The sequence below is a fragment of the Solanum verrucosum genome, unplaced genomic scaffold (genome assembly GCF_900185275.1).
Source record: "Solanum verrucosum unplaced genomic scaffold, falcon-dt-bn FXZP01000157.1, whole genome shotgun sequence".
Lineage (NCBI taxonomy): Eukaryota > Viridiplantae > Streptophyta > Magnoliopsida > Solanales > Solanaceae > Solanum > Solanum verrucosum.
The window spans coordinates 1,951,977-1,962,390 of NW_026020185.1; the positions used below are offsets into that span (position 1 = coordinate 1,951,977).

Genomic DNA, 10,414 nt, shown 5'->3' on the forward strand with positions numbered 1-10,414 from the left:
TAATTAAGTATCTATGCATAGACAACGTTTTTTTTTATCCTTTTGACAATTTCACTCATGTTTTAGTCTGTTTTGATACTATATGGACCAATATACTTTACTTATAAAAAGTTAAATTTCATACACATTATTGCATTACATAAAGAAAAAGTTCAGTATATAACATACACTGTATCTGATACATTTTTTAATTGTAATTATGTATCTTATAAGTAATCAGATATAATAACCTATTACTAATAAATAGATTTTTAAAAATTTAACGTATATGATTCATTATTTATAATTAATATTATACATGAAACAATATATATATATATATATATATATATATATATATATATATATATATATAGTATATGATACACGATTCATAGTTATTGTGTTAAATAAACTGTTTACAAACTTAATTGTTTAACGTATGTATCATATAAATTATCACACATAATAACTTATTGCTAACATATAGTTTGTGTATGTTTTAATGTAAATGATACAGTAACCAATTAATGTATATGATACAACAAACGTTATATAATTTAATGTATATGATACATTACTAAAATTATTTATTATTTAATGTATATGATACATTAGCTATTTAATGTTTATTTAACAGAATTAACATTGCTACACAAATCATAACAAACTATTTTTTTAAACAACAATACTTATTAATAACAAATGTAAACAATACAGTTTAATTATTTTTGAACAACAATACTGATTAATAACATTGATAACTGTTTACGTGAAAAAATATTCAACAAAAATATTAATGTCATACAAACATTAGGCGAAATGGTCTGATGGACCCTTATACTTGTATCAATTTGTATTCTGGACCATTCTACTTAATCATTTGTCAACTGAGCCCTTATACTCAATTAAAACGAGACTTTTAAGCCCCTCCAACCATGTGTGTAGCTCACTCTCCTTTACATAAATGTCATGTCATATCCACGTCAAATATATTAATGTCATGTCATAATTATCTCATAACTATTTTTTAAAATTATTAATCAAAATTATTTAATAAAGGGTAAAATAATAAAATTTAATTTATTCTCTAGAGTACTACTGGCCAAAAATTGTAACTCCGACGAACTTCACCATTTTCTGTTCAACTTTTTGGTGAACTTCATTTCTCTGATTTCATGTTCTGCATTTCCCTTTTTTTATATGTGTTTTGTTTGATCTATTGATATGTTTGTTTAATGAGCGGAAACAATGGTGAGCTTTAATGGAAAAAATGAAAACTCCATACGTCCAATTCTCTCCATTTTCACAGCCAAAATTTATAGAGAGAGCCATCACCACCGTCGTCGCCACTTTTGCCGGCGAAATGACATATACTCTCTCCCTCACATGTCTACATCTCCGCCGCACACTATCACCATTTTCCTTTCCTCCTCCAACCTCCACAAAACCAACAACCTAAGTCATCGCACTATTAGATCTGGCCGAAAAACCTCTTCGCCGCCATGACCTCGCACCCTCACCCACTTTGTTCTCCTCTACATTGACCACTGCTGCCTCTCTCTCTCATTCCACTATGAAACAGTGATCTCCGGGGTGCACCACCAACGCCGCTTCTCTCTCACTCTACTGCGATTCAGTGCTCCGGCGAGTACCACCAGTGCCGCTTTCTCCATCAGCGTTGAATCAGTGGACTCAAGATGTGGTCAAGATCTGGTAAATTGATCTTAATAGATTGTGAAGACGAAAAAATAAAGGTTGGGTTTGGGATGAAAATGGCTGAAAAAGATGGGATAGTGGGAGAAGAAGAAGGAATTTTTTAATTAATTGTTTTTTAAAAAATTATTTATTTTATAATTTTAATTTTTTTAAACCCAAAAATGTCATTCACTCTCCTTAAGAGCGTGTAGTTACACACTTTTGCCAACTCAGACATTTTAATGTCACATAACCCTGGTCAATGGTTAGAGGGATTTGTTAAATTGTGTTTTTTTTAGTATAAGGGCTCAGTTGACAAATGATTAAATAGAATGGTCCAGAATACAAACTGATACAAGTACAAGGGTCCACCAGACCATTTCGCCTAAACATTATGATGATTTCACTTTTCTTTTGGGAAGAAAGTACAAGTTCTTATGTTGTGACCTTTTTGTCCATAACAATTTGTGTTCACTGTAATCTTTTCATCTGCATTCTTTTTTCTTCTTTTCCTTGGTCGTCCAGCTAATCGTTTGTATGTAGGTGGATACACAATTTCAGCTACCACATCTTGCAGGAGCTGACCAATCTTCCTTATTTGTCATTTGAACCATTGGAATCTTATATGTTTTTGTTAATGCATCAGGCTTGTAGTAATCAGAGCAATATGGATGCATATCTTTAACATTCTTTTTCTTTAAAACAACGATTGCATATGCGCAAGGTATCTCATCTAGTTGAAATCTTCCACAAGAACATACTTTCCACTCAGGACAAACAATGTATCTTCTTCCAGCTTCATAAACAGAGAAAATAAATCCAGATGATGGAACAACCTGCGTACATTAAAAAAGTCAACTACAAAATTATTTCAAAGAAATTATGTTCAAACAACAGAATGATACACCGAATTAGATACATAGAATATAAAATAATGTATCATGACACATACATCCATCTTTGAACTTTTAGACGCGTTTATAATCAATACCTCCTCAAATCTTCTCCTCAATGTGTCCTTTGTATAAGAGGTTATTTCTCTGTTTTTGCAATGTCAAGAACCAAATAGAATTCTAACTTCTTCCAAGAATTCTAATATAGATAATTGTCATGCCTCAACAAGACAACCATTGATACATTCCGCAATGTTCGAAGTCATTATTCTACCTCTATTTATTGTTGAATGAACTCTCGACTACTTCTCATACCCTGCATCCTCAAGGTACTCCTTAACCCTGTGATCAACTTTATCAACCTTAACCATCAATTTATCAAAATCCTCCTTTCTGTATGCATTGGCCATATAGTAGAATAGATCACTTAGGGTGTTTCTGCTTCTTTTGAAGTTTTCACAGACATTCTTTCAAAGATGCCATATGCATGCATAATGAGGTACATTTGGGAACATAATCCTTACATTTTTCATAATACTCTCATTCCTATCTGATACAACACACATTTATTCGCGTTCACCAAATGCATTTTTGAATTGTCCGAAGAACCATGTCCACGAACAGTCATTTTCAGTGTCCACAACACCATATGCCAATGGAAATATGCAACCTAATTACAGAGTAACACACATTATTTCATTTGATACATAACATTTACAAACACGTCACAACTACAAAAAATGCATACCTGCCCCATCAAGTGTGCTTGTTGATACAAATGTCCCAATTTGGATACACTATATTTAACATGTATATGTATCTCGACATCTGTCTATATCCAGCAGATGGTTTACCCCTTATCATTTCTAGTGCACATTCTTTAGCACGCCATGTCTGCTGGTAAGATATTTGAACCCCATAGGATTCTCTAATATCAACAATTATATCTTTCGGAGTATAAATTCGTTTATGGTTGACCAATTTGGGAGAAGTCACACCACTTACAAATCCGACTGTTGCTTGGACTTTAGTTAGTACCCTATCCCGCATTGGACACGTATGTTCACTATTGAAGTATCTAACTTTGAAAACATCAGATTTTTTCCTACAGAAAGCCTTCATAGTCCAGCCACATTCATCCGGAAAGCATACCGACACATAGCTGTACAATTTTTTCATCATATTAATACATATAGTAGTTACATGTTATAATAAATAAAACACTAATGTTCAAAGTAATCAAAGAATGATGTACATTAATGTATCAACAGTTTTCAAAGACCAACACAATTAATTTAGTGTATTTTTTGTATCAGATTTAGAAAATAATAATTTATCCACGTATCACAATGTTTTGGAATGTATCGGCTACATGATTGTTAGGACTAAATTATTTACTGTTTCAACAGTATTATCTTAGGCAAAAGTATTCATTACCTCCCTGAACTTGAAGCTTTTTATACGGTGTACACCTAAACTAAATTTCGTTTTAATTACCACCCCCCCCCCCCGAACTTGTTTATTCCTCCGTTGCGTACACCTTTTTCGTCCACCTGCTCCTATTGTGACTACACGCGCGCGACAACTGACAAAACTGATGATGTGGATTTCCATCTGGATAAATAATAGCCACCTAGATATATTAATATTGCATAAAATAAATTTCTTAAATTTAAAATTCATTGTTTAAAAGTTATATTTGAATAAGGGCTTATTTCGCGGAACTCGTTTTGGATTTGGGTTTTTCTAGATGTGAAGTTGGTCGATTAAATTTCAAATTTGTCTGAAATTCTTACCAAGTAAGTGTTAATCTTTGTTTCCTTTACTTTTCATTTACATTTTGCCCTATTTTTCGTTTAAAATATGCCAAATATTAAAATTCATTATTTAAAAGTTATTTTTGAATAAGGGCTGATTTCGCGGAACTCCTTGAATTTCAAATTTGTCGGAAATTCTTACCAAGTAAGTGTTAATCTTTGTTTCCTTTACTTTTCATTTACATTTTTCCGTATTTTTCGTTTAAAATATGCCAAATATTAAAAAAATTTGGAGATTTTATGTTTTTTCACCGTTGTAGCTTTGTGATGTGGCAAAAAATCACTTCTTCATGCGCCTAGTAGAGTGTGTTGTCAATTTCTACGCCAGGTGGACGAAAAAGGTGTACGCAACGGAGGAATAAACAAGTTCGGGGGGTAATTAAAATGAAATTTAGTTTAGGTGTACACCGTATAAAAAACTTCAAGTTCAGGGGGGTAATGAGTACTTTTGCCTATTATCTTAACATATCAACAGTATTAACTCAATGTATCAACAATATTGACGATCAACACAATTATTTTTTATCAGATTCAAAAAATAAATAAATAACGAATCATGTATCACAAACTTTTGGAATGTATCGGCTACATGATTGTTGAGATTAAATTCTTTAATGTTTCAACAGAATTATCTTAACGTATCAACAATATTAACTTAATGTATCAACAAATAATGTTTCATTATCAATCTACCACAAATCATATTCAACAAACTAATCAAAAATCAAAATCAAAGACATTCTAATTAATAAAGTATCATACATTAAAAAAAAATAATGGTATCACCATTTATAGATCTAAATAATCCAAACATAGTTCTTCACAAAACAAATCAAATACTCTCATACCTTTGTCTATCAGATCTCTTTACTTTGCAATTGAAATTGTTCTTTATCTTATATTTCGCCATCACATCTACGAGTGTTGATTTATCCATATATAACTAACATGTCTTCACCTCTATACTATTTGAATCAATTATGTAATTTGTAACATCCAATTTTGGAATATAATACGACTCACAAATTCTTCATTCAACCACCGCAAGAGCTTCTGTATCCTGTGTTGTGCCTTCTACACACGTAATTTCTCCGCATGTTCCATCAAAGTTATGTACATCATCGCAAATCTTTTCATTTGTGTCAATGCATAATGGATACATTGCAAATCCTGGCTCACTTTTTTTCACTTCTAAATAAAGTTTAACACCCATGTCGTTCTTAATTTTCATCGGAGATGAGTTACCTTCTATGATGTAACAAATTTCAATGTTTTTCCTTGATACATCGATATTCAACTCAGCTGAAATTGCTGCTTTGAGATTCAAAAACGAAATTGATTGTGCAACAAAGATTTCGTCACTTTTGTAACTTTCATATTTCACTTCGTTGACCCAAATTTCTGAATGCCTCAGCAAAATGGATATATTCATCTTGTATCAGCAAAGATTCGAAGTTTTATTCGTATTTCTCACTTTTTCTAAATCGATGGATGTTCACAAATTGTTCTTCAATGTAGAAGATATAATTTTGAAATTTGAAATTTGTAATGTCTGAGTAGATTACCTATTAAGATATGGATTGTTTAGGATCAGTTAGGTGTAAATCAAGCTAATTAAATTAATAGAATTAATTATTACATTTTTTTCCTTTTTTAGCGCAACAATAATTTGTTTACCTTGTATCAGTTATAATGTATCAGAATGGTAGCTATGTATCATTCGCCTACCTTTTTAAGGGATTTTTTGTAAAATGTAAATTAGTTGGGATAAGATGTAATTTATATCTTACACTATGGGATTCCTTTAATTTTTACTTATTTTTTTAATATACTTTACCAAACGATCCCATGCTTCTTTTGTGTTCCCATATCAACAACTCCAAGTGAATATGTTTTTTACTTCCAGGACCACATCTGACAATTAATTTCAGTTACATTCTCAATTGTGCAGTATTAAATAGGAAAATATTAACCTACTTTTATTAAATATGGGTGACTTAATATATATATATATATATATATATATATAAACCTATTTTTTTACTATTAATGTTAATGATCCTAAGGAGGTCGTCACATGCTTGCTTAGGATCATTAATAAGATGAGGCCCATGAATCAACAAGAGTTGTGGTAGAGTGGTAAGTACTGCTTCAATCTTTATCAAAGATCTCGGATTTGAGTCCCCCTGGTTCGGAGTTGCTTTTGTTTGGGACTTCTTGGCGCGAATTCATATTTAGTCAGACTCCAATGTGGGTATCGAAATAAACAAATAAATAAAGTTGAGGCCCATGACAGTATTTTGTGGTCTCCATTTATATTTTGTACTCACTTTGTTTATTTTATTTGTCCACTTTTGCACGCATCTTAAGTTAGTGATTGACATGAGTATTTGACCATAATATTCATATTAGTTGATATATAATTTTATGTATTGAAAAATAATTTGGAGAATGTTGAGGATAAAACATGAAAAACAAATTCTCTTAATATGCCAAAAGTGATAAGTAAATCAAAAGAGTACTTTTAATATAGTGGACAATAAAAGTGAACGAACAAAATATTTGACAACTTTTTACTATTTTTCAATAGTAGGACTTATCCAAAGGACAAAGGAAACTTTGTTGTCGAAACTGTGTATTATTGAATGACATGAGAGACCCTTGTATTTGACTCCATTTGTAAATTGAATCATTATACTTACGACTTTGTCAATTGTATCCTTAAACTCACTGGAATACAATATTTTAATCCCCTTTCTCATCGTGTGTGTGCGTGTGGTATACCTGTTTACACATGGAATTCCACATCATTTTCAATGAAACAAAAGAAATTAAATGTTTTAATAAATAAAATACTACTTCTGCATATTTTGCAATCTTGAACATTTTTCTCTTCATATTTGCTCTCAAATTGAAGACCAAATTCATGTCAAATGGATGAAATTCTTATCTATTTGTCTTGAATTTCATACTATAGGTTCACAAATATAAACCCAACAAATCTCTATTACAATTTTGAATTTATTTTATAAAATCACATAACCCATTTATTATTCTTGAAGCTTCTTCAAGCTTATCAATGTCATTTTTTATTTTTTCAATACCCACCCTTCACATTAATTGGTACAAAATTTGAAAACTATTCACGAAATTGATTTTTTATGGGTGAAAGTGTGGCAAAACGAAAAGGACTAGGGCAAGTGTTGGTTTGCAGCAAAAGAAAGAAATTTTCCAAAAGTATTTGTGGATTAGGCAGTGATACGGAGATGTTAAGTAGAAGAAGAGAATGAAAATGGTGGGTGGATCCAAAGAAGAAGGAAAGAAATGGAATGAGAAGACGAAATTTCAATGGGGGTTGGTGGGGGTGGGGGTGCGGGGGGGGGGGGGGTGAAGAAGACAACTTCTTTTCTTTTTTTTGTTTTGGGAATTTTTCATTTTTCATTTTTTTTATTTTTTTAAATGTTTTTAATTATAAAATATAGAGTTGATCGCTTTAAAACGCGTGAAATAATGTATTATTGTAAGTCAACAATATTAGTACCACATGTGTTCGGTCAATGGTCAGATGTGCTTAAAATATTGTGTTTTAAAAAATTTAAGGGTTCAGTTGATAAAATTATAAGTATAAGAGTCCAACTTACAAACATAGTCAAGTACAAGGATCTCCCACGTTATTCTGCCTATACTTTTTATTGACATAGAAAAGACAAAAAAATTGCTTGTGCGGTTATTTCCTTTAACTTCTAGTTATCCTTTTGGCTATAAAAATTACAATTCACATTTTTCATAATAAATTTTACTTTTAAAAAAAAAAATATCAGTGTTCATCCATGAAAATTCAAAATTTAATTTGAAGTTATGTTCAAAATTTGAAAAGAATTTATAGCTTATTTTTTCTAACTCAATTTTAAAATAGTTGTGCATTCAATAAAAATATTATTCCACATATTATAAAAAATAAAGTTATTTGCTACAAAAATAAATTCTATTAGGCTTATGCAAACCACGAGCTATCGTAACTATTCTGGCTAGAATAATGGATAGTTTATGTGTCGCCCCGAAAGAAGCTGCATTAATTTCAAGCGTTTTGTGACCTTTTTGCCTTTGCACTTTTGTGCTAATTTGTAGTTAGGAAGGAGCTTTAGTGGTGCTGTGCAAAAAGGCCCGTGACAAGTGGTATCGGAGCGGGTCAAAGTCGCAACTCAACAAAGAGGTTGGTCAAGAAAGGGAGCAAGAGGTTCAGAAGGATACTGCCAAGAAACGTGATAAAATTATAGTGAGGTACTCCTCTTCTAACCCACCAGTTGGTTGCAAAAGTCATGGGGAAGGTTCCCATACTTGCCAACTCGACGAGAAAATCATCGGAGTTGAAGTTGGTTTGTGAGCCTTGAATAGGCGACTTGTTGTTGTTGAAAATAATTTTAATTCCCTTGAATCAGTAGTTTTTGAGGGTCTTGATGAGGTCAAGAGTAATCTTATTGAGCTTGAGGAAGTGAACAAGGAAGGGCTGACCAACCTTGAACTTAAACTCATTGAAGCCCTCTCCTCTTTTCATAAAGAGTTTAAGGCTTTGAAGGCGCATGTTGATGAGACTGCCATTGCGGGGGTTGTTGGTCCCGTTACTGTCCATGAGACACGTATTGAGGCTTCTAAATCAAAGAAGTTTTGTGGTGAAAGGAATGCCCAAGACGTTGAGAACTTCTTGTGGAAAATGGATGCTTATTTCGAGCATGTGAATATTACTAGTGAAGCTGCCATAATTCGGACAACAAATATGTATTTGAGGGACACTTCCATGTTGTGGTGGCGGAGAAAAAAGACGGATATGGAGAGAGGGGTTTGTTACATTGACGATTGGGGGCAGTTCAAGTAAGAGTTAAAGCGTCAATTTTACCCCCAAAACGTGGTACATGAGACTAGTCGGAAGTTGCGAGAATTGATGCAAACTTCCTCCATTCGTGACTACATGAAGGAGTGCACGAAACTCACTCTTCAAATTCCAAACCTGACCAGCATAGACTTGTTATTTTATTTCTTGAATGGTCTTCAAAATTGGGCTAAACAAGAACTTCAAAGGCGACAAGTTAATGATGTTGATGAAGCAATTGTAGTGGCTGAATCGTTGACAGATTCTCGTGTCGAAGCAGAGAAGGGGAGGGTCAACCGGATAAAAATTGTTCCTCCCAAGGTGGCTAACAACCGGAGAAAAGGAAAGTTCATTCCAAACCGAGGCAGCGATAATAGAAGTAATACATGAAACCAACCTTCTAATTTCCGCAAGAATTATGAGGATCGTAAGAAAGACATTCCACATCATGAAGTCTATTATCTTTGTGGTGGGACTACTTACGCTGCTCGTTATTGCCCGTCGTTGAGTAAATTAAGTGTTATGCTTGCTGCTCATAAGCAACAAGAGAAGGCAGCAATGCAAATCGGGGGACCGTCTGGGGAGCAAAGTGGACAGGACAAGGGGAAAACGTGGATGTTGGTTTTTTCAATCACATGTCCATGTTCAATCACATGCTTTCCGAATTTGGAGTGATTCAATACTATTATGGTTGTTTTTTATCGCTTCTCCAAATATGCGACATTTACTGCCACGACGGCTAGCTGCAAAGCCAAGGAGGCAACCCACTTTTTTTACGAGATGTCGTGAAATATTGGGGTGTGACCAAAAGTATTATTAGTGATCGGGATCCCTGATTCACTGGTGTATTTTTTAGGAAATTATTTGGTTTGCTAGGGTCGGAGTTCCACTTCTCGACCAGCTTCCATTCTCAAATAGATGGGAAAACAGAGCGGATCAATGTACTCTTGGAGTGTTATTTGCAGCACTATGTTAGTGCCAACCAAAAGGAATGGGCGAAATTGCTGGACACTGCCCAATTTTCTTATAATTTGTAGTGAAGAGAGGCGATGGGGAGAATTCCTTTTGAGTTGGCTACCGTGACGCAGCCCAATAGGCCACAATTTTTGCCCGTAGACTCTGATTTGAAAAGTCTGGGTGTTTATCACATGGCAAAAGCC

At 33.2% G+C, this 10,414-nt stretch overlaps 1 pseudogene; it reads right to left on the bottom strand.

Annotated features, from left to right (window-relative positions):
- Window positions 1-2,234: 2,234 nt before the first annotated feature.
- Window positions 2,235-5,819, bottom strand: LOC125829359 (uncharacterized; annotated as a pseudogene).
- Window positions 5,820-10,414: the final 4,595 nt, after the last annotated feature.